At 36.9% G+C, this 20,976-nt stretch overlaps 1 non-coding gene across 1 annotated transcript; it reads right to left on the bottom strand.

The window, feature by feature from the left end:
• Nucleotides 1-18,649: 18,649 nt before the first annotated feature.
• On the bottom strand, nt 18,650-18,753 carry LOC112708546 (small nucleolar RNA R71). Its single transcript, XR_003156400.1, has one exon. It is a non-coding gene; the product is annotated as a small nucleolar RNA R71 (small nucleolar RNA).
• Between the last annotated feature and the right edge of the window lie 2,223 nt (nt 18,754-20,976).

Raw genomic sequence — 20,976 nt, 5'->3', positions numbered from 1 at the left:
GATTTCTAGGGTTTTTAGGATTTTTGAGGGTTTTTAGGGTTTTCTAGGATTTTCGAGGATTTTTCTAGGGTTTTCAAGTATTTTTATAGGATTTTCTAGGGTTTTATAGGTATTTCTAGGATTTTCTATGTTTTCTTAGGGTTTTCTAGGGTTTTCTTCGGGTTTTCTAGGATTTTCGAGGGTATTTTCGATTTTTTTCAATGGTTTTCTCAGGATTTTTCTTGAGTTTTCTAAGGTTTTCTAGGTTTTCTAGGGTTTCTCAGGGTTTTCTACAATTTCTTACAGGTTTCTAGGTTTTCTAGCATTTTCGGTGGTTTTCTTAGAGTTTTCTAGGGTTTTTCTAGAATTTTCTAGGGTTTTAAAGGATTTCTTAGGTTTTTTAAAGTTTTTTTAGGGCTTTCTAGGACTTTTATAGTATTTTCTATGTATTTCTAGGGCTTTTTAGGATTTTTTAGGGTTTTTCTAGGTTTTTCTAGGGATTTCTAGGGTTTTACTAGGGATTTCTAGGTTTTTTTAGGATTTTTTAGGGGTTTTCGAGAGTTTTTCTAGAGTTTTCAAAAGTTTTTATAGGGTTTCCTAGGGTTTTATACGTTTTTCTAGGATTTTCTATGGTTTTCTTAGGATTTTTCTAGGGTTTTCTAGGGTTTTCTAGGTTTTTTTAGAGTTTTTTAGAATTTCCTAGGGTTTTCGAGGGTATTTTCGATTTTTTCTAGGGTTTTCCAGCGTTTTTCTACAGTTTTCTAAAGTTTTCTAGGTTTTTCTAGGGTTTTCTAGGATTTTCTCAGGGTTTTCTACGGTTTTTTAGAGGTTTCTAGGTTTTCTAGGATTTTTGAGGGTTTTCTTAGAGTTTTCTAGGGTTTTCTAGGATTTTTTCTAGGATTTTTTAGTATTTTCTGGGTTTTCTAGTGTTTTATAAGGGCTTCTAGTGGTTTTATAGGGTTTTCTAGGGGTTTTCTAGGATTTTTCTAGAGTTTTCTAAGATTTTCTAAGTTTTTCTAGGGTTTTCTAGGTTTTTCTCAGGGTTTTCTTTGGGTTTTTAGAGGTTTCTAGGTTTTCTATGATTTTTTAGGGTTTTCTTAGAATTTTCTAGGATTTTTTAGGATTCTTTTAAGATTTTCTAGAGTTTTTTAGGATTTCTTGCATTTTCTAAGGTTTTTTAGGGCTTTCTTGGACTTTTATAGGATTTTCGAGGGGTTTTCTAGGATTTTTCTATAGTTTTGTAGTTTTTTCTTAGGATTTTTACAGTTTTCTCAGGATTTTCTATAGTTTTTTTTGAGTTTTCTAGGTTTTCTAGGATATTCCAAAGTTTGCTTAGGGTTTTCTAGTGTTTTCTAGTGTTTTTCTAGGATTTTCTATATTTTTCTAGGGTCTCTAAGGATTTTCTAGAGTTCTTCTAGGATTTTCTAGAGTTTTCTTAGTGTTTTGTAGTGTTTTCTAGGGTTTCCTAGGGTTTTCTAAGGTTTTCTTGTGTTTTCTAAGGGTTTTTAGGGTTTTTGTAGGGTTCTCTATGATTTTTTACGATTTTCTTGGATTTCCAAGAATTTTTTAGGGTTTTCTAAGATTTTTTAAGGTTCTCTTTACGTTTTCTAGGTTTTTCTTTGGTTTTCTTAGGGTTTTCTAAGCTTTTTTAGGTTTTTAGGGTTTTATTGGATTTGCTAGAGTTTTCTTAGGATTTTTAGTATTTTCTAGGGTTTTCGAGGGTTTTTCTGGAGTTTTCGAGGGATTTTTATAGGGTTTTCTAGGGTTTTATATTCTTTTCTAGGATTTTCTATGATTTTTTAGGGTTTTCTAGGATTTTCTAAGATTTTCTAGGGTTTTCTAGGATTTTTCTAGTGTTCTCTTTGGGTTTTCTAGGATTTTTAGGGATTTCTAGAATTTTCTAGTGCTTTCGAAGGTATTTTTGATTTTTTTAGGGTTTTCTAGCATTTTTCTACAGTTTTCTAAGGTTTTCTAGGGTTTTCAAAGGTTTTCTAGGGTTTTATAGGTTTTTCTAGGATTTTCTTAAGGTTTTCTACGGTATTTTAGAGTTTTATAGGTTTTCTAGGATTTTCGAGGGTTTCGTTAGAGTTTTCTAGGATTTTCTAGGGTTTTTCAAAGATTTTTCTAGGGTTTTGTTAGAGTTTTCTAAGGTTTTCTAGGTTTTTCTAGAGTTTTCTCATGGTTTTCTACGGTTTTGTATGATTTTTCAGAGTTTTGTAGGATTTTCGAGGGTTTTCTAGAATTTTTCTAGGATTTTTTAGGATTTTTTAGGATTTTCTTGAGGTTTCTAGGGTTTTCTAGTGTTTTTAGAGGTTTCTATTGGTTTTATAGGGTTTTCTTGGGGTTTTCTAGGGTTTTCTAGAGTTTTCTAAAGTTTTTTAGGTTTTTCTACGGGTTTTTAGAGTTTCCTATGTTTTTCTAAGATTTTTGAGGGTTTTCTTAGGGTTTTCTAGGATTTTCTAGGATTTTTCTAGGATTTTCTATGTTTTTCTAGGTCTTTTTAGGGTTTTCTAGGAATTTCTAGGGTTTACTAGGGATTTCTAAGATTTTTTTTAGGGTTTTTTAGGTTTTTTTAGGGTTTTCGAGGGTTTTTCTAGAGTTTTCAAGAATTTTTATAAACTTTTCTAGGGTTTAATAGGTTTTTCTAGGATTTTCTATGGTTTTTTTTAGGGTTTTCTAAGGTTTTCTAGGATTATCTGGGATTTTTTAGGATTTTTCTAGGGTTTTCTAGGGTTTTTTTGAGTTTTCTAGGGTTTTTTAGGATTTGCTAGGGTTTCTAAGGGTGTTTTAGGATTTCCGAGGGTATTTTTGATTTTTCTATGGTTTTCTAGCATTTTTTTAGAATTTTCGAAGGTTTTCTAGGTTTTTCTGGGGTTTTCTCAGTGTTTTTTGCGGTTTTTTAAAGGTTTCTAGGTTTTCTAGGACTTTCGAGGGTTTTCTTAGAGTTTTCTAGGGTTTTCTAAGGTCTTTCTAGGATTTTCTAGGGTTTTATAGGATTTCTTGCGTTTTCTATGATTTTTAGGACTTTTTAGGGCTTTTATAGGTTTTTTTTATGATTTTCTATGTTTTTCTAAGGCTTTTTAGAATTTTCAAGGGTTTTCTAGGGATTTCTAGGGTTTTACTAGGGATTTTTAGGATTTTTTAGGGTTTTTAGTAGGATTTTCTAGGGTTTTTGAGAGTTTTTCTAGAATTTTTAAGGGTTTTTATAGGGTTTTCTAGGGCTTTTCTAGGGTTTTTTTCTATACTGGCGTTGAACGCCAGTCTGTGCTTTCTCCAGGGTGTAATTTTTTTCTGCTGCTGTTTTTTGATCCTGTTTTTAATTTTTATATTTTTTTCGTGACTCCTCATAATCATGTACCTAATAAAACACAAAATAACAATAAAATAAAAATTAGATAAATAAAATTGGGTTGCCTCCCAACAAGCGCTTCTTTAATGTCAATAGCTTGACAGTGGCTCTCATGGGGCCACAAAGGTGATCAGGTCAATGTTGTATAGTCCCAACACCAAACTTAGAGTTTGGATATGGGGTCTTAACACCAAACTTAGAGTTTGGTTGTGGCCTCACAACACCAAACTTAGAGTTTGACTGTGGGGGCTCTTCTTGACTCTGAACTGAGAGAAGCTCTTCATGCTTACTCTCTTTTGTCACAGAGGGATGGCCATATGCCTTAAACACAAGGTAGTCCCCATTCAATTGAAGGACTAGTTCACCTCTGTTGACATCTATTATAGCTCCTGCTGTGGCTAGGAAAGGCCTTCCAAGGATTATGCATTCATCCTCTTCCTTCCTAGTGTCTAAGATTATGAAATCAGTAGGGATGTAAAGGCCTTCAACCTTTACTAACACGTCCTCCATTATTCCATAAGCTTGTCTCAATGACTTGTCTGCCAATTGTAATGAGAACAAGGCAGGTTGTACCTCAATGATCCCCAGCTTCTCCATTACAGAGAGTGGCATAAGATTTATCCCTGACCCCAGATCACATAGAGCTTTTTCAAAGGTCATGGTGCCTATGGTACAAGGTATTAAGAACTTGCCAGGATCTTGTCTCTTTTGAGGTAAAATTTTCTGAATCCAAGTATCTAGTTCACTAATGAGCAAGGGAGGTTCACTTTCCCAAGTCTCATTACCAAACAACTTGGCATTCAGCTTCATGATAGCTCCTAAATATTGAGCAACTTGCTCTCCAATCACATCTTCATTCTCTTCAGAGGAAGAATAGTCTTCAGAGCTCATGAATGGCAGAAGGAGATTTAATGGAATCTCTATGGTCTCTGTATGAGCCTCAGATTCCTTTGGATCCTTAATAGGAAACTCCTTCTTGCTTGAAGGACGTCCCAGGAGGTCTTCCTCACTAGGATTTTCGTCCTCCTCTTCCCTTGTGCATTCGGCCATATTGATTATATCAATGGCCTTGCACTCTCCTTTTGGATTCTCTTCTATATTACTTGGGAGAATACTGGGAGGAGTTTCAATGACTTTCTTACTCAGCTGGCCCACTTGTGCCTCCAGATTTTTGATGGAGGATCTTGTGATCAATGGATCCTATTCCAACATGATCACTGAAAGTGGCCTTTGACAGATCAGAGACTAGATTGGCTAAATTAGAAGTGTTTTGTTCAGAATTCTCTGTCTGTTGCTGAGAGGATGATGGATAAGGCTTGCTATTGCTCAGCCTATTGCGTCCACCATTGTTAAAGCCTTGTTGAGGCTTTTGTTGATCCTTCAATGAGAAATTTGGATGATTTCTCCATGATGAGTTGTAGGTGTTTCCATAAGGTTCACCCATGTAATTAACCTCTGCCATTGCATGGTTCTCAGGATCATATGCTTCTTCAGAAGCTGCCTCTTTAATACTGTTGGATGCATTTTGCCATCCATTCAGACTTTGAGAAATCATATTGACTTGCTGAGTCAACACTTTGTTCTGAGCCAATATGGCATTCAGAGCATCAATTTCAAGAACTCCTTTCTTCTGAGGTATCCCATTATTCACGAAATTCCTCTCAGAAGTGTACATGAATTGGTTGTTTGCAACCATGTCAATGAGTTCTTGAGCCTCTTCAGGCGTTTTCTTTAGGTGAATAGATCCACCTGCAGAATGGTCCAATGACTTTTTCGAAAATTCAGATAGACCATAAAAGAATATATCTAATATGGTCCATTCTGAAAACATGTCAGATGGACATCTTTTGGTCAGCTGCTTGTATCTTTCCCAAGCTTCATAGAGGGATTCACCATCTTTTTGTTTGAAGGTTTGAACATCCACTCTCAGCTTGCTCAGCTTTTGAGGAGGAAAGAATTTATCCAAGAAGGCGGTGACCAGCTTATCCCAAGAGTCCAGGCTATCCTTGGGTTGTGAATCCAACCATATTCTAGCTCTGTCTCTTACAGCAAAAGGGAAAAGCATGAGTCTGTAGACTTCAGGATCAACTCTATTCGTCTTTACAGTCTCACAGATCTGTAAGAACTCAGTTAAAAACTGATAAGGATCTTCAGATGGAAGTCCATAAAACTTGCAGTTTTGTTGCATTAAGGCAACTAGCTGAGGTTTCAGCTCAAAGTTGTTGGCTCCAATGGCAGGAATGGACATGCTTCTTCCATCAAATTTGGATGTTGGCTTTGTGAAGTCACCAAGCATTCTCCTTGCATTATTATTATTTTCGGCTGCCATCTCCTTCTCTTGTTCTAATGTTTCTGAAAGGTTACCTTTAGATTGTTGTAACTTAGCTTCTCTTAATTTTCTCTTCAGAGTCCTTTCAGGTTCTGGATCAATTTCAACAAGAGTGCCTTTTTCCTTGTTCTTGCTCATATGAAAGAGAAGAAAACAGGAAAAGAAGAGGAATCCTCTATGTCACAGTATAGAGATTCCTTTATGTTGGTAGAAAAAGAAAGGGAAGAAGAATGAAGAAGAGTGGGTTCGGATATTTAGGTGAATAGAGGTGAAGAGAAGTGTTAGTAATTAAATAATTAAATAGAATAAGAGAGAAGAGATAGACAATTCGAAAATAATTTTTTTTAAAAAAAAGGGTTAGTAATTTTCGAAAATTAGAAATAAGATAAGATTAAAATTAAAATTTAAAACAAAAAGAATTTTTGAAAAAGATATGAGATATTTTCGAAAATTAGAGAGGGAAAAGTAGTTAAGTGATTTTGAAAAAGATAAGAAACAAACAAAAAGTCAAAGAGTTAGTTGAAAAAGATAGTAAAATCAAATTTGAAAAGATAAGAAGATAAGAAGATAAGAGGTTAGATAAGATATTTTGAAATCAAATTTTGAAAAAGATAAAATTTTTGAAAAAGATAAGATAAAAGATAAAAAGATTTAATTTTTAAATTTAAAATTACTTACTTCACTAACAAGAACTTCAAGATAAGATTCTAGAATTTAAAGATTGAACCTTTCTTAACAAGAAAGTAACAAACTTCAAATTTTTGAATCAATCACATTAATTGTTAGTGTAATTTTGAAAATATGATATAAATATAAGAAAAAGATTTTGAAAATAATTTAAAAAAAGATTTTTGAAAATTTTCGAAAAACAGAGATAAAATTGAAAAGATATGATTTTTGAAAAAGATTTTAAAAAGATAAGATTTTTTTTAAAATTGAAAATTTGACTTGACTTGTGAGAAATAACTAATTTTAAAATTTTTTGACCAAGTCAACCCAAAATTTCGAAAATTTAGAGGGAAATAAGGAAAAGATATTTTTTTTATTTTTGAAATTTTAAAGATGAGAGAGAGAAACATAAAAATGACACAAAATATGAAAATTTTGGATCAAACACATAATGCATGCAAGAACACTATGAATGTCAAGATGAACACCAAGAACACTTTGAAGATCATGATGAACATCAAGAACATATTTTTGAAAAATTTTTAATGCAAAGAAAACATGCAAGACACCAAACTTAGAAATCTTTAATGCATGGACTCTAACAAACGAAAAATGCACATGAAAAACAACAAACAACACAAAACAAGAAATCATCAAGATCAAACAAGAGGACTTACCAAGAACAACTTGAAGATCATGAAGAACACCATGAATGCATGAATTTTCGAAAAATGCAAGAAAAATTTTTAAAGCATGCAATTGACACCAAACTTAAAAATTGACTCAAGACTCAAAAAAGAAACACCAAATATTTTTTTTTATTTTTATGATTTTATGATTTTTTTATTTTATTTTTTCGAAAATATTCTTTTAGAAAAACGAAAATAAAAGAAAAATTTTGAAAACTTTTTGAAAAGAAAATAAAAAGAAAATTACCTAATCTGAGCAACAGGATGAACCGTCAGTTGTCCATACTCGAACAATCCCCGGCAACGGTGCCAAAAACTTGGTGGACGAAATTGTGATCACATCAATGTAGTATTCTTTGTTGTTGTATGGAATCATTATAATGGCTCTTTGCTATGTGTGGATACAACTCCGTTCAACTAGCCAGCAAGTGTACTGGGTCATCCAAGTAATACCTTACGTGAGTAAGGGTCGATCCCACAGAGATTGTTGGTATGAAGCAAGCTATGGTCACCTCGTAAATCTCAGTTAGGCAAATTAAATGGTTATGGATTTTGAAAATTAATTAATAATAAACAGAAAATAAAATAGGATAGAAATACTTATGTAAATCAATAGTGGGAATTTCAGATAGGCGTATGGAGATGCTGTGCTCCTCTTGAATCTCTACTTTCTTATTACATTCATCCAATCCTTCTTACGCCTTTCCATGGCAAGCTGTATGTAGGGCATCACCGTCGTCAATGGCTACTTTTAATCCTCTTGGGAAAATGGTCCTATGCGCTGTCACTGCATGGCTAATCGTCTGGATGCATCACCCTTGCCGATGGCTACATCCCATCCTCTCAGTGAAAATGGTCCAAATGCTCTGTCACAGCACGGCTAATCATCTGTCGGTTCTCAATCAGGTTGGAATAGAATCCCCTGATTCTTTTGCGTTTGTCACTGACGCCCAGCCTTCAGGAGTTTGAAGCTCGTCACAGTCATTCAATATCGGAATCTTACTCGAAATACCACAGACAAGGTTAGACTTTCCAGATTCTCAAAATCCTACTCGGAATACCACAGACAAGGTTAGACTTTCCGGATTCCCATGAATGCTGCCATCTATCTAGCTTATACCACGAAGATTCTGTTGGGAAATCTAAGAGATATGCGCCCGGCCTAAGGTAGAACGGAAGTGGTTGTCAGTCACGCGCGTTCATAGGTGAGAATGATGATGAGTGTCACGGATCATCACATTCATCAAGTTGAAGTGCAACGTATATCTTGGAATAAGAATAAAAGAGAATTGAATAGAAAATAATAGTAATTGTATTGAAACTTGAGGTACAGCAGAGCTCCACACCCTTAATCTATGGTGTGTAGAAACTCCACCGTTGAAAATACATAAGTGAAAGGTTCAGGCATGGCCGAATGGCCAGCCCCCTAAAACGTGATCAATAGCCTCCTAAGATGAAGAATAAAACAAAACTGAGACCAAAGATGTCTAATACAATAGTAAATTATCCTATTTATACTAGACTAGCTACTAGGGTTTACATGAGTAAGTAATTGATGCATAAATCCACTTTCGGGGCCCACCTGGTGTATGTTTGGGTTGAGCTTGATCTATCCACGAGCTGAGGCTTTTATTGGAGTTGAACTCCAAGTTATAGCGTATTTTAGGCGTTCAACTCCGGATCATGACGTGTTTCTGGCGTTTAACTCCAGACAGCAGCATGTACTTGGCGTTCAACGCCAAGTTACATCGTCAATTTCCGAATAAAGTATTGACTATTATATATTGCTGGAAATCTCTAGATGTCTACTTTCGAACGCCGTTGAGAGCGCACCATATGGAGTTCTGTAGCTCCAGAAAATCCATTTTGAGTGCAGGGAGGTCAGATTCCAACAGCATCAGCAGTCCTTTTGTCAGCCTTTTTCAGAGTTTTGCTCAAGTCCCTCAATTTCAGCCAGAAATTACATGAAATCACAGAAAAACACACAAACTCATAGTAAAGTCCAGAAATGTGAATTTAACATAAAAACTAATGAAAACATCCCTAAAAGTAGCTTGAACTTACTAAAAACTACCTAAAAACAATGCCAAAAAGCGTATAAATTATCCGCTCATCAGAAAGCAGAGATTCAACAGGGACAAAGCATCTCCATGCACTTATCTGAAATTCCCACCAATGAATTACATAAGTATTTCTATCTTTAATTTATGCTTTATTTATTATTATTTTCGAAAACCATTATAAACCATTTAAATCCGGCTAACTGAGATTTACAAGATGACCATATCTTGCTTCATACCAACAATCTCCATGGGATCGACCCTTACTCACGTAAGGTATTACTTGGATGACCCAGTGCACTTGCTGGTTAGTTGTGCAGAGTTGTGACAAAGTGTGATTCACGTTTGAGAGCGCTACCATGTTTTTGGCGCCATTGTTGATGATCACAATTTCGTGCACCAGAATTCTCATCCCTGCTTCATTCAGGCGTGCAAAAATGCCGTTATTGTGCAATCATGGCATTTAACGCCAGAATGCTGCTTGTTTCTGGCGTTAAACGCCAGCTTATATACCTTTCTTGGCGTTTAACCCCAGGTTGGTGCTCTGTTTTGACGTTAAACGCCAGTCTGGTGCCCATTTCTGGCGTTAAACGCCCAGAATGGTGCTAGACTGGGCGTTTAATGCCCATTCTACTACTCTTACTGGCGTTTAAACACCAGTAAACTTATCCTCCAGGGTGTGCTATTTTAATTCTATTTTTGAATTTGCTTTGATTTTTGCAGTTGTTTTTGTGACTCGACATGATCATCAATCTAAAGAAAACATAAAATAACATAGATAAATAAAAATTGGGTTGCCTCCCAATAAGCGCTTCTTTAATGTCAATAGTTTGACAGTGGGCTCTCATGGAGCCTCATAGATGATCAGAGCATGGTTGTGGCCTCTCAACACCAAACTTAGAGTTTGGCTGTGGCCTCCCAACACCAAACTTAGAGTTTGAATGTGGGGGCTTTGTTTGACTCTGTATTGAGAGAAGCTTTTCATGCTTCCTTTCTGGTGCATGAAATTGTGATCATCAATGGCGCCATCAACATGGTACGCTCAATTGCAATCTCAAATCTTTATCACAACTTCGCACAACTAACCAGCAAGTGCACTAGGTCGTCCAAGTAATAAACCTTACGCGAGTAAGGGTCGATCCCACGGAGATTGTTGGTATGAAGCAAGCTATGGTCATCTTGTAAATCTCAGTCAGGCGGATTCAAATGGTTATGGAGGATTAATGATTAAAAGATAAATAAAACATAAAATAAAGATAGAGATACTTATGCAATTCATTGGTGAGAATTTCATATAAGCGTATGGAGATGCTTTGTCCCTTCCGTCTCTCTGCTTTCCTACTGTCTTCATCCAATCCTTCTTACTCCTTTCCATGGCAAGCTGTATGTTGGGCATCACCGTTGTCAATGGCTACAGTCCCGTCCTCTCAGTGAAAATGTTCAACGCGCTCTGTCACAGCACGGCTATTCATCTGTCGGTTCTCGATCATGTCGGAATAGAATCCAGTGATTCTTTTGCGTCTGTCACTAACGCCCCACAATCGCGAGTTTGAAGCTCGTCACAGTCATTCAATCCCTGAATCCTACTCAGAATACCACAGACAAGGTTTAGACCTTCTGGATTCTCAAGAATAGCCTCCAATGGATTCTAGCTTATACCACGAAGATTCTGATTAAGGAATCCGAGAGATACACATTCAAGCCTTGTTTGCATGTAGAACGGAAGTGGTTGTCAGGCACGCATTCATAAGTGAGAATGATGATGAGCATCACATAATCATCACATTCATCAAGTTCTTGAGTGCGAATGAATATCTTAGAACAAGAATAAGCTGAATTGAATGGAAAATAGTAGTAATTGCATTGATACTCGAGGTACAGCAGAGCTCCAGACCTTAATCTATGGTGTGTAGAAACTCTACAGTTGAAAATACATAAGAACAAGGTCTAGGCATGGCCGAGAGGCCAGCCCCCATGATCTAGGAACTAGACATCCAAAGATGATCTGAAGATCTAAAGTGATCCAAAGATTAAAATACAATAGCAAAAGGTCCTATTTATAGAGAACTAGTAGTTTAGGGTTTACAAAAATGAGTAAACGACGTAAAAATCCACTTTAGGGCTCACTTGGTGTGTGCTTGGGCTGAGCATTGAAGCTTTCATGTGTAGAGACTTTTCTTGGAGTTAAACGCCAGCTTTTGTGCCAGTTTGGGCGTTTAACTCCAGCTTTTGTGCCAGTTCCGGCGTTAAACGCCAGGAATTCTTGAGCTGATTTGGAACGCCGGTTTGGGCCATCAAATCTCGGAAAAAGTATGGACTATTAAATATTGCTGGAAAGCCCATGATGTCTAATTTTCAACGCAATTAAGAGCGCGCCAAATGGGATTCTGTAGCTCTAGAAAATCTACTTCGAGTGCAGGGAGGTCAGAATCCAATAGCATCTGCAGTCCTTTTTCAGCCTCTGAATTAGATTTTTGCTCAGGTCCCTCAATTTCAGCCAGAAAATACCTGAAATCACAGAAAAATACACAAACTCATAGTAAAGTCCGGAAAAGTGAATTTAAATAAAAACTAATAAAAATATAATAAAAACTAACTAAAACATACTAAAAACATACTAAAAACAATGCCAAAAAGCGTATAAATTATCCGCTCATCACAACACCAAACTTAAATTGTTGCTTGTCTCCAAGCAACTGAAAATCAAATAGGATAAAAAAAAGAGAATATACTATGGACTCCAAAATATCAATGAAACTTAGCTCTAATTAGATGAGCGGGACTTGTAGCTTTTTGCCTCTGAACAGTTTTGGCTTCTCACTTTTATCCTTTGAAGTTCAGAATGATTGGCTTCTATAGGAACTCAGAATCTAGATAGTGTTATTGATTCTCCTAGTTAAGTATGTTGATTCTTGAACACAGCTACTTTATGAGTCTTGGCCGTGGCCCAAAGCACTATGTTTTCCAGTATTACCACCGGATACATACATGCCACAGACACATAACTGGGTGAACCTTTTCAGATTGTGACTCAGCTTTGCTAGAGTCCCCAATTAGAGGTGTTCAGGGTTCTTAAGCACACTCTTTTTGCCTTGGATCACGACTTTAACTGCTTGATGAGCGGATAATTTGTACGCTTTTTGGCATTGTTTTTAGTATGTTTTTAGTATGATCTAGTTAGTTTTTAGTATATTTTTATTAGTTTTTAGTTAAAATTCACTTTTCTAGACTTCACTATGAAATTGTGTGTTTTTCTGTGATTTCAGGTATTTTCTGGCTGAAATTGAGGGACTTGAGCAAAAATCTGATTCAGAGACTAAAAAAGACTGCAGATGCTGTTGGATTCTGCCCTCCCTGCACTCGAAGTGGATTTTCTGGAGCTACAGAAACCCGATTGGCGCGCTCTCAACGGCGTTAGAAAACAGACATCCTGGGCTTTCCAGCAATATATGATAGTCCATACTTTGCCCAAGATTTGATGGCCCAAACCGGCGTTCAAAGTCACCCTCAGAAATCCCAGCGTTAAACGCTGGAACTGGCACCAAAATGGGAGTTAAACGCCCAAACTGGCATAAAAGCTGGCGTTTAACTCCAAGAGAAGTCTCTGCACGAAAATTCTTCATTGCTCAGCCCAAGCACACACCAAGTGGGCCCGGAAGTGGATTTTTATGTCATTTACTCATTTCTGTAAACCTTAGGCTACTAGTTTTCTATAAGTAGGACCTTTTACTATTGTATTGGGATATCGAGGGGTAGCTATCTTCATTGTTATGCTATCTTAGATCACTGGGAGGCTGGCCTCATGGCCATGCCTAGACCTTGTTCTTATGTATTTTCAACGGTGGAGTTTCTACACACCATAGATTAAGGTGTGGAGCTCTGCTGTACCTCGAGTATTAATGCAATTACTATTGTTCTTCCATTCAATTCCGCTTGTTCTTGTTCTAAGATATCACTTGTTCTTCAACTTGATGAATGTGATGATCCGTGACACTCGTCATCATTCTCACCTATGAACGTGTGACTGACAACCACCTCCGTTCTACCTTCGATTGGGTGAATATCTCTTGGATTCCTGATTGCACGATGCATGGTTGATCGCCTGACAACCGAGTGCTCGCCTGACAATCGAGCCAACCATTCCGTGAGATCAGAGTCTTCGTGGTATAGGCTAGAACTGATGGCGGCATTCAAGAGAATCCGGAAGGTCTAACCTTGTCTGTGGTATTCTGAGTAGGATTCAATGATTGAATGACTGTGACGTGCTTCAAACTCCTAGCAGGCGGGGCGTTAGTGACAGACGCAAAAGAATCACTGGATTCTATTCCGGCCTGACCGAGAACCGACAGATGATTAGCCATGCTGTGACAGAGCATAGGAACATTTTCACTGAGAGGATGGGAGGTAGCCACTGACAACGGTGAAACCCTTGCATAAGCTTGCCATGGAAAGGAGTAAGAAGGATTGGATGAAGACAGTAGGAAAGCAGAGAGACGGAAGGGAAGGCATCTTCATGCGCTTATCTGAAGTTCCTACCAATGAATTACATAAGTACCTCTATCTTTATCTTTGTGTTTTATGCGTCTATCACTATATCCATTTGAGTTTGCCTGACTAAGATTTACAAGATGACCATAGCTTGCTTCATACTAACAATCTCCGTGGGATCGACCCTTACTCGCGTAAGGTTTATTACTTGGACGACCCAGTGCACTTGCTGGTTAGTTGTGCGAAGTTGTGTTAATGCCATGGTATTGAACACCAAGTTTTTGGGGTTCATGACCGGGGATTATGAGAGTTGTGAAAAGTATTGTTCACAATTTCGCGCACCACTGCTCAGTCTCAAGTTTTCACTTGACACCTTCACGCTACAAGCACATGGTTAGGGACAACTTGGTTTAGCCGCTTAGGCCAGGATATTATTCCTGTAGGCCCTCCTATCCACTGATGCTCAAAGCCTTGGATCCTTTTTATTACCCTTGCCTTTTGGTTTAAAGGGATATTGGCTTTTTCTGCTTGCTTTTTCTTTCTCTTCTCTTTTTTTTGAATTCACTGCTTTTTCTTGCTTCAAGAATCATTTTTATGATTTTTCAGATTCTCAATAACATTTCTCCTTTTCTATCATTCTTTCTAGAGCCAACAATTTTAACATTCATGAACAACAAATTCAAAAGACATGTGCACTGTTCAAGCATACATTCAGAAAACAAAAAGTATTGTCACCACATCAAATAATTAAACCAGTTTCAAGGATGAATTCGAAATCATGTACTTCTTGTTCTTTTGTAATTAAAACATTTTCATTTAAGAAAGGTGATGGATTCATAGGGCATTCATAGCTTTAAGGCATAGACACTAAGACACTAATGATCATTTAATAAGACACAAACATAGATAAACATAAGCATAAAAATTCGAAAAAACAGAAAAATAAAGAACAAGGAGATTAAAGAATGGGTCCACCTTAGTGATGGCGGCTTGTTCTTCCTCTTGAAGATCTTATGGAGTGCTTGAGCTCCTCAATGTCTCTTCCTTGCCTTTATTGCTCCTCTCTCATGATTCTTTGATCTTCTCTAATTTCATGGAGGAGGATGGAATGTTCTTGGTGCTCCACCCTTAGTTGTCCCATGTTGGAACTCAATTTTCCTAGGGAGGTGTTGATTTGCTCCCAATAGTTTTGTGGAGGAAAGTGCATCCCTTGAGGCATCTCAGGGATTTCATGATCAGGAATTTCCTCATGTCCATGAGTGGGATCTCTTGTTTGCTTGATGAGCGGATAATTTATACGCTTTTTGGCATTGTTTTTAGGTAGTTTTTAGTAAGTTCAAGCTACTTTTAGGGATGTTTTCATTAGTTTTTATGTTAAATTCACATTTCTGGACTTTACTATGTGTTTGTGTATTTTTCTGTGATTTCAGGTAATTTCTGGCTGAAATTGAGGGACCTGAGCAAAACTCTGAGAAGGAGGCTAACAAAGGACGGCTGATGCTGTTGGAATCTGACCTCCCTGCACTCGAAATGGATTTTCTGGAGCTACAGAACTCCAAATGGCGCGCTCTCAACGGCGTTGGAAAGTAGACATCCAGTGCTTTCCAGCAATTTATAATAGTTCATACTTTATTCGGGAATTGACGACGTAAACTGGCGCTCAACGCCAGTTCCATGTTGCTGTCTGGAGTAAAACGCCAGAAACACGTCACGACCCGGAGTTGAACGCCCAAAACACGTTACAACTTGGCGTTCAACTCCAATAAAAGTCTCAGCTCGTGGATAGACCATGCTCAGCCCAAACATACACCAAGTGGGCCCCGGAAGTGGATTTATGCATCAATTACTTAGTCATGTAAACCCTAGTAGCTAGTTTATTATAAATAGGACTTTTTACTAGTGTATTAGACATCTCTGGACGCCTAGTCCTTAGACCATGGGGGCTGGCCATTCGGCCATGCCTGAACCTTTTACTTATGTATTTTCAACGGTGGAGTTTCTACACACCATAGATTAAGGGTGTGGAGCTCTGCTGTACCTCAAGTTTCAATACAATTACTATTATTTTCTATTCAATTCTCTTTTATTCTTATTCCAAGATATACGTTGCACTTCAAATTGATGAATGTGATGATCCGTGACACTCATCATCATTCTCACCTATGAACGCACGTGACTGACAACCACTTCCGTTCTACTTTAGGCCGGGCGCATATCTCTTAGATTCCCCAACAGAATCTTCGTGGTATAAGCTAGATAGATGGCGGCATTCATGGGAATCCGGAAAGTCTAACCTTGTCTGTGGTATTCCGAGTAAGATTCCGGTATTGAATGACTGTGACGAGCTTCAAACTCCTGAAGGCTGGGCGTTAGTGACAAACGCAAAAGAATCAATGGATTCTATTCCAACCTGATTGAGAACCGACAGATGATTAGCCGTGCTGTGACAGAGCATTTGGACCATTTTCACTGAGAGGATGTGATGTAGCCATTGTCAAGGGTGATGCCTCCAGACGATTAGCCATGCAGTGACAGCGCATAGGACCATTTTCCTGAGAGGATGAAAAGTAGCCATTGACGATGGTGATGCCCTACATACAGCTTGCCATGGAAAGGAGTAAAAAGAAAATTGGATGAATGTAATAAGAAAGTAGAGATTCAAGGGGAGCACAGCACCTCCACATGCCTATCCGAAATTCCCACTATTGATCTACATAAGCATTTCTATCCTATTTTATTTTCTGTTTATTATTAATTTTTGAAATCCATAACCATTTAATCTGCCTAACTGAGATTTACAAGGTGACCGTAGCTTGCTTCATAGCAACAATCTCTGTGGGATCGACCCTTACTCACGTAAGGTTTATTACTTGGACGACCCAGTACACTTGCTGGTTAGTTGAACGAGATTGTGGAAAGAAAGTGCTGAGTTAATGTTTTTATGCACATGCCAAAGAGCCATTATTGTTGATCACAATTTCATCCACCAAGTTTTTGGCGCCGTTGCCGGGGATTGTTCGAGTATGGACAACTGACGGTTCATCTTGTTGTTCAGATTAGGTAATTTTCTTTTCAAAAATTTTTCAAAAAATCTTTTTCAAAATTTTCTTTTCTTTTTCGTTTTTCCAAAAATATTTTCGAAAAAAATTTAATAATAATTCAAAAAAAATCATAAAATCATAAAAATCAAAAATATTTTATGTTTCTTGTTTGAGTCTTGAGTCAATCTTTAAGTTTGGTGTCAATTGCATGCTTTAAAAATTTTTCTTGCATTTTTTGAAAATTCCATGCATTCATGGTGTTCTTCATGACCTTCAAGTTGTTCTTGACAAGTCTTCTTGTTTGATATTGATGTTTTCTTGTTTTGTGTTGTTTGTTGTTTTTCATATGCATTTTTCGTTTGTTAGAGTCCATGCATTAGAGATTTCTAAGTTTGGTGTCTTGTATGTTTTCTTTGCATCAAAAATTTTTCAAAATTATGTTCTTGATGTTCATCATGATCTTCAAAGTGTTCTTGGTGTTCATCTTGACATTCATAGCATTCTTGCATGCATTCATTGTTTTGATCTAAAAAATTTCATGCATTGAGTATTTTTGTTATTTTTCTCTCTCATCAATAAAAATTTCAAAAATCAAAAAAATATATTTTCCTTACTTTTCTCCAAAATTTCGAAAATTTGAGTTGACCAAGTCAAAAATTTTTAAAATTAATTTTTTCTTATGAGTCAAGTCAAATTTTCAATTTCAAAAATATTATCTTTTCAAAATCTTTTTCAAAAATCATATCTTTTTCATTTTTTCCTTATTTCCGAAAATTTAAAAAAAAATTATTTTAAAATCTTTTTCTTATCTTTATATCTAATTTTCGAAAATTAGCTAACAATTAATGTGATTGGTTCAAAAAAAATTTGAAGTTTGTTACTTTCTTGTTAAGAAAGGTTCAATCTTTAAGTTCTAGAATCTTATCTTGTAGTTTCTTGTTAGTTAAGTCATTTTAAAAATTAAATATTTTTCAAAATATCCTTTTTTTAAATCTTATCTTTTTATCTTATCTTTTTCAAAATCTTATCTTTTTCAAAAAAATTTTGATTTTAAAATATCTTTTCTATCTTCTTATCTTCTTATCTTTTTAAAATTAAAATTTCAAATCTTTTTCAATCAACCAACTAACTTTTTGTTTGTTTCTTATCTTTTTCAAAACAAACTAACTACTTCTCCCTCTCTAATTTCGAAAATATCTCATTGTTTTTTTTAAAAAAAATTCTTTTTAATTAATTAATTGTTTTAAATTTTAATTTTAATTCTATCTTATCTTTAATTTTCGAAAATTACTAACCCCTTTTTAAAATTATTTTCGAATTCTATACCTCTTCTCTCTTATTCTATTTAATTATTTATTTACTAACACCTCTCTTCACCTCTCTTCATCTAAATATCCGAACCCACTCTTCCTCACTCTTCTCCACTTTCTTTTTCTACTAACATAAAGGAATCTCTATACTGTGACATAGAGGATTCCTCTTTCTTTTCTTGTTTTCTTCTCTTTCATATGAGCAGGAACAAGGAAAAAGGCACTCTTGTTGAAATTGATCCTGAACCTAAAAGGACTTTGAAGAGGAAATTAAGAGAAGCTAAATTACAACAATCCAGAAGTAACCTTTCAGAAAATTTCGAACAAGAGAAGGAGATGGCAGCCAAACCCAATAATGATAATGCAAGAAGGATGCTTGATGACTTTACCAAGCCCACGTCCAAATTTGATGGAAGAAGCATCTCCATTCCTGCCATTGGAGCCAATAATTTTGAGCTTAAGCCTCAATTAGTTGCCTTAATGCAACAAAACTGCAAGTTCTATGGACTTCCATCTGAAGATCCTTATTAGTTTTTAACTGAGTTCTTGCAGATTTGTGAGACTGTAAAGACGAATGGAGTAGATCCTGAAGTCTACAGACTCATGCTTTTCCCTTTTGCAGTAAGAGACAGAGCTAGAATATGGTTAGATTCACAACCTAAGGATAGCCTGGACTCATGGGATAAGCTGGTCACGGCTTTCTTGGATAAATTCTTTCCTCCTCAAAAGCTGAGCAAGCTTAGAGTGGATGTTCAGACCTTCAAACAAAAAGATGGTGAATCCCTCTATGAAGCTTGGGAAAGATACAAGCAGTTGACTAAAAGGTGTCCATCTGACATGTTTTCAGAATGGACCATATTAGATATATTCTATTATGGTCTATCTGAATTTTCAAAAATTTCATTGGACCATTCTGCAGGTGGATCCATTCACCTAAAGAAAACGCCTGCAGAAGCTCAATAACTAATTGACATGGTTGCAAATAACCAATTCATGTACACTTCTGAGAGGAATTCCGTGAATAATGGGACGCCTCAGAGGAAGGGAGTTCTTGAAATTGATGCTCTGAGTGCCATATTGGCTCAGAACAAAGTGTTAACTCAGCAGGTCAACATGATCTCTCAAAGTCTGAATGGATGGCAAAATGCATCCAACGGCACTAAAGAGGCAGCTTCTGAAGAAGCTTATGATCCTGAGAACCCTGCAATGGCAGAGGTTAATTACATGGGTGAACCATATGGAAACACCTATAATTCATCATGGAGAAATCATCCAAATTTCTCATGGAAGGATCAACAAAAGCCTCAACAAGGCTTTAACAATGGTGGACGCAATAGGCTGAGCAATAGCAAGCCTTTTCCATCATCTTCTCAGCAACAGACAGAGAATTCTGAACAAAACACTTCTAATTTAGCCAATATAGTCTCTGATTTGTCAAAAGACACTTTCAGTTTCATGAGTGAAACAAGATCCTCCATCAGAAATCTGGAGGCACAAGTGGGCCAGTTGAGTAAGAAGGTCATTGAACCTCCTCCCAGTATTCTCCCAAGCAATACAGAAGAGAATCCCAAAGGAGAGTGCAAGGCCATTGATTTAATCAATATGGCCGAATGCACAAGGGAGGAGGAGGACGAAAATCCTAGTGAGGAGGACCTCCTGGGACGTCTCTCAAGCAAGAGGGAGTTTCCTATTAAGGATCCAAAGGAATCTGAGGCTCAAATAGAGACCATAGAGATTCTATTAAATCTCCTTCTGCCATTCATGAGCTCTAAAGACTATTCCTCCTCTGAAGAGGATGAAGATGTGACTGGAGAGCAAGTTGCTCAATATTTAGGAGCTATCATGAAGCTGAATGCCAAGTTGTTTGGTAATGAGACTTGGGAAAGTGAACCTCCCTTGCTCATTAGTGAACTAGATACCTAGATTCAGCAAATTTTACCTCAAAAGAAACAAGATCCTGGAAAATTCTTAATACCTTGTACCATAGGCACATTGACCTTTGAAAAAGCTCTATGTGATCTGGGGTCAGGGATAAATCTTATGCCACTCTCTGTAATGGAGAAGCTGGGAATTATTGAGGTACAACCTGCCTTGTTCTCATTACAATTGGCAGACAAGTCATTGAGACAAGCTTATGGAATAGTAGAGGACGTGTTAGTAAAGGCTGAAGGTCTTTACATCCCTACTGATTTTATAATCTTAGACACTAGGAAGGAAGAAGATGAGTGTATCATCCTTGGAAGACCTTTCCTAGCCACAGCAGGAGCTGTGATAGATGTCAACAGAGGTGAATTAGTCCTTCAATTGAATGGGGACTACCTTGTGTTTAAGGCACATGGCCATCCCTCTGTGACAAAAGAGAGTAAGCATGAAGAGCTTCTCTCAGTTCAGAGTCAAGAAGAGCCCCCACAGTCAAACTCTAAGTTTGGTGTTGGGAGGCCACAACCAAACTCTAAGTTTGGTGTTAAGACCCCATATCCAAACTCTAAGTTTGGTGTTGGGACTATACAACATTGACCTGATCACCTTTGTGGCTCCATGAGAGCACAATGTCAAGCTATTGACATTAAAGAAGCGCTTATTGGGAGGCAACCCAATTTTTATTTATCTAATTTTTATTTTATTTTATTGTTATTTTGTGTTTTATTAGGTACATGATCATGAGGAGTCACGAAAAAATCATAAAAATTAAAAACAGAATCAAAAACTGCAGAAAAAAATTCGCACTCTGGAGGAAGGACAGACTGGCGTTCAACACCAGTAAGGAGCATCTGGCTGGCGTTTAACGCCAGAACAGAGCATGAATCTGGCGCTGAACGCCAGAAACAAGCAATATTCTGGCGTTTGAACGCCAGGAATGTGCCTTGAGGAAAGATGGCGCTGAACGCCAGTAACAAGCATGAAACTGGCATTCAACGCCAGAAACATGTTACACATGGGCGTTGAACGCCCAGAAAATGCTTCACATGGGCGTTGAACGCCTAGAACGTGCATCACCTTGGTGTTTAAACGCCAGAATGGTATGCAAAGGCATTTTACATGCCTATTTGGTGCAGGGATGT

The sequence above is a fragment of the Arachis hypogaea genome, chromosome 8 (genome assembly GCF_003086295.3).
Source record: "Arachis hypogaea cultivar Tifrunner chromosome 8, arahy.Tifrunner.gnm2.J5K5, whole genome shotgun sequence".
NCBI lineage: Eukaryota > Viridiplantae > Streptophyta > Magnoliopsida > Fabales > Fabaceae > Arachis > Arachis hypogaea.
This window is presented reverse-complemented; position numbering and strand designations above follow the sequence as displayed.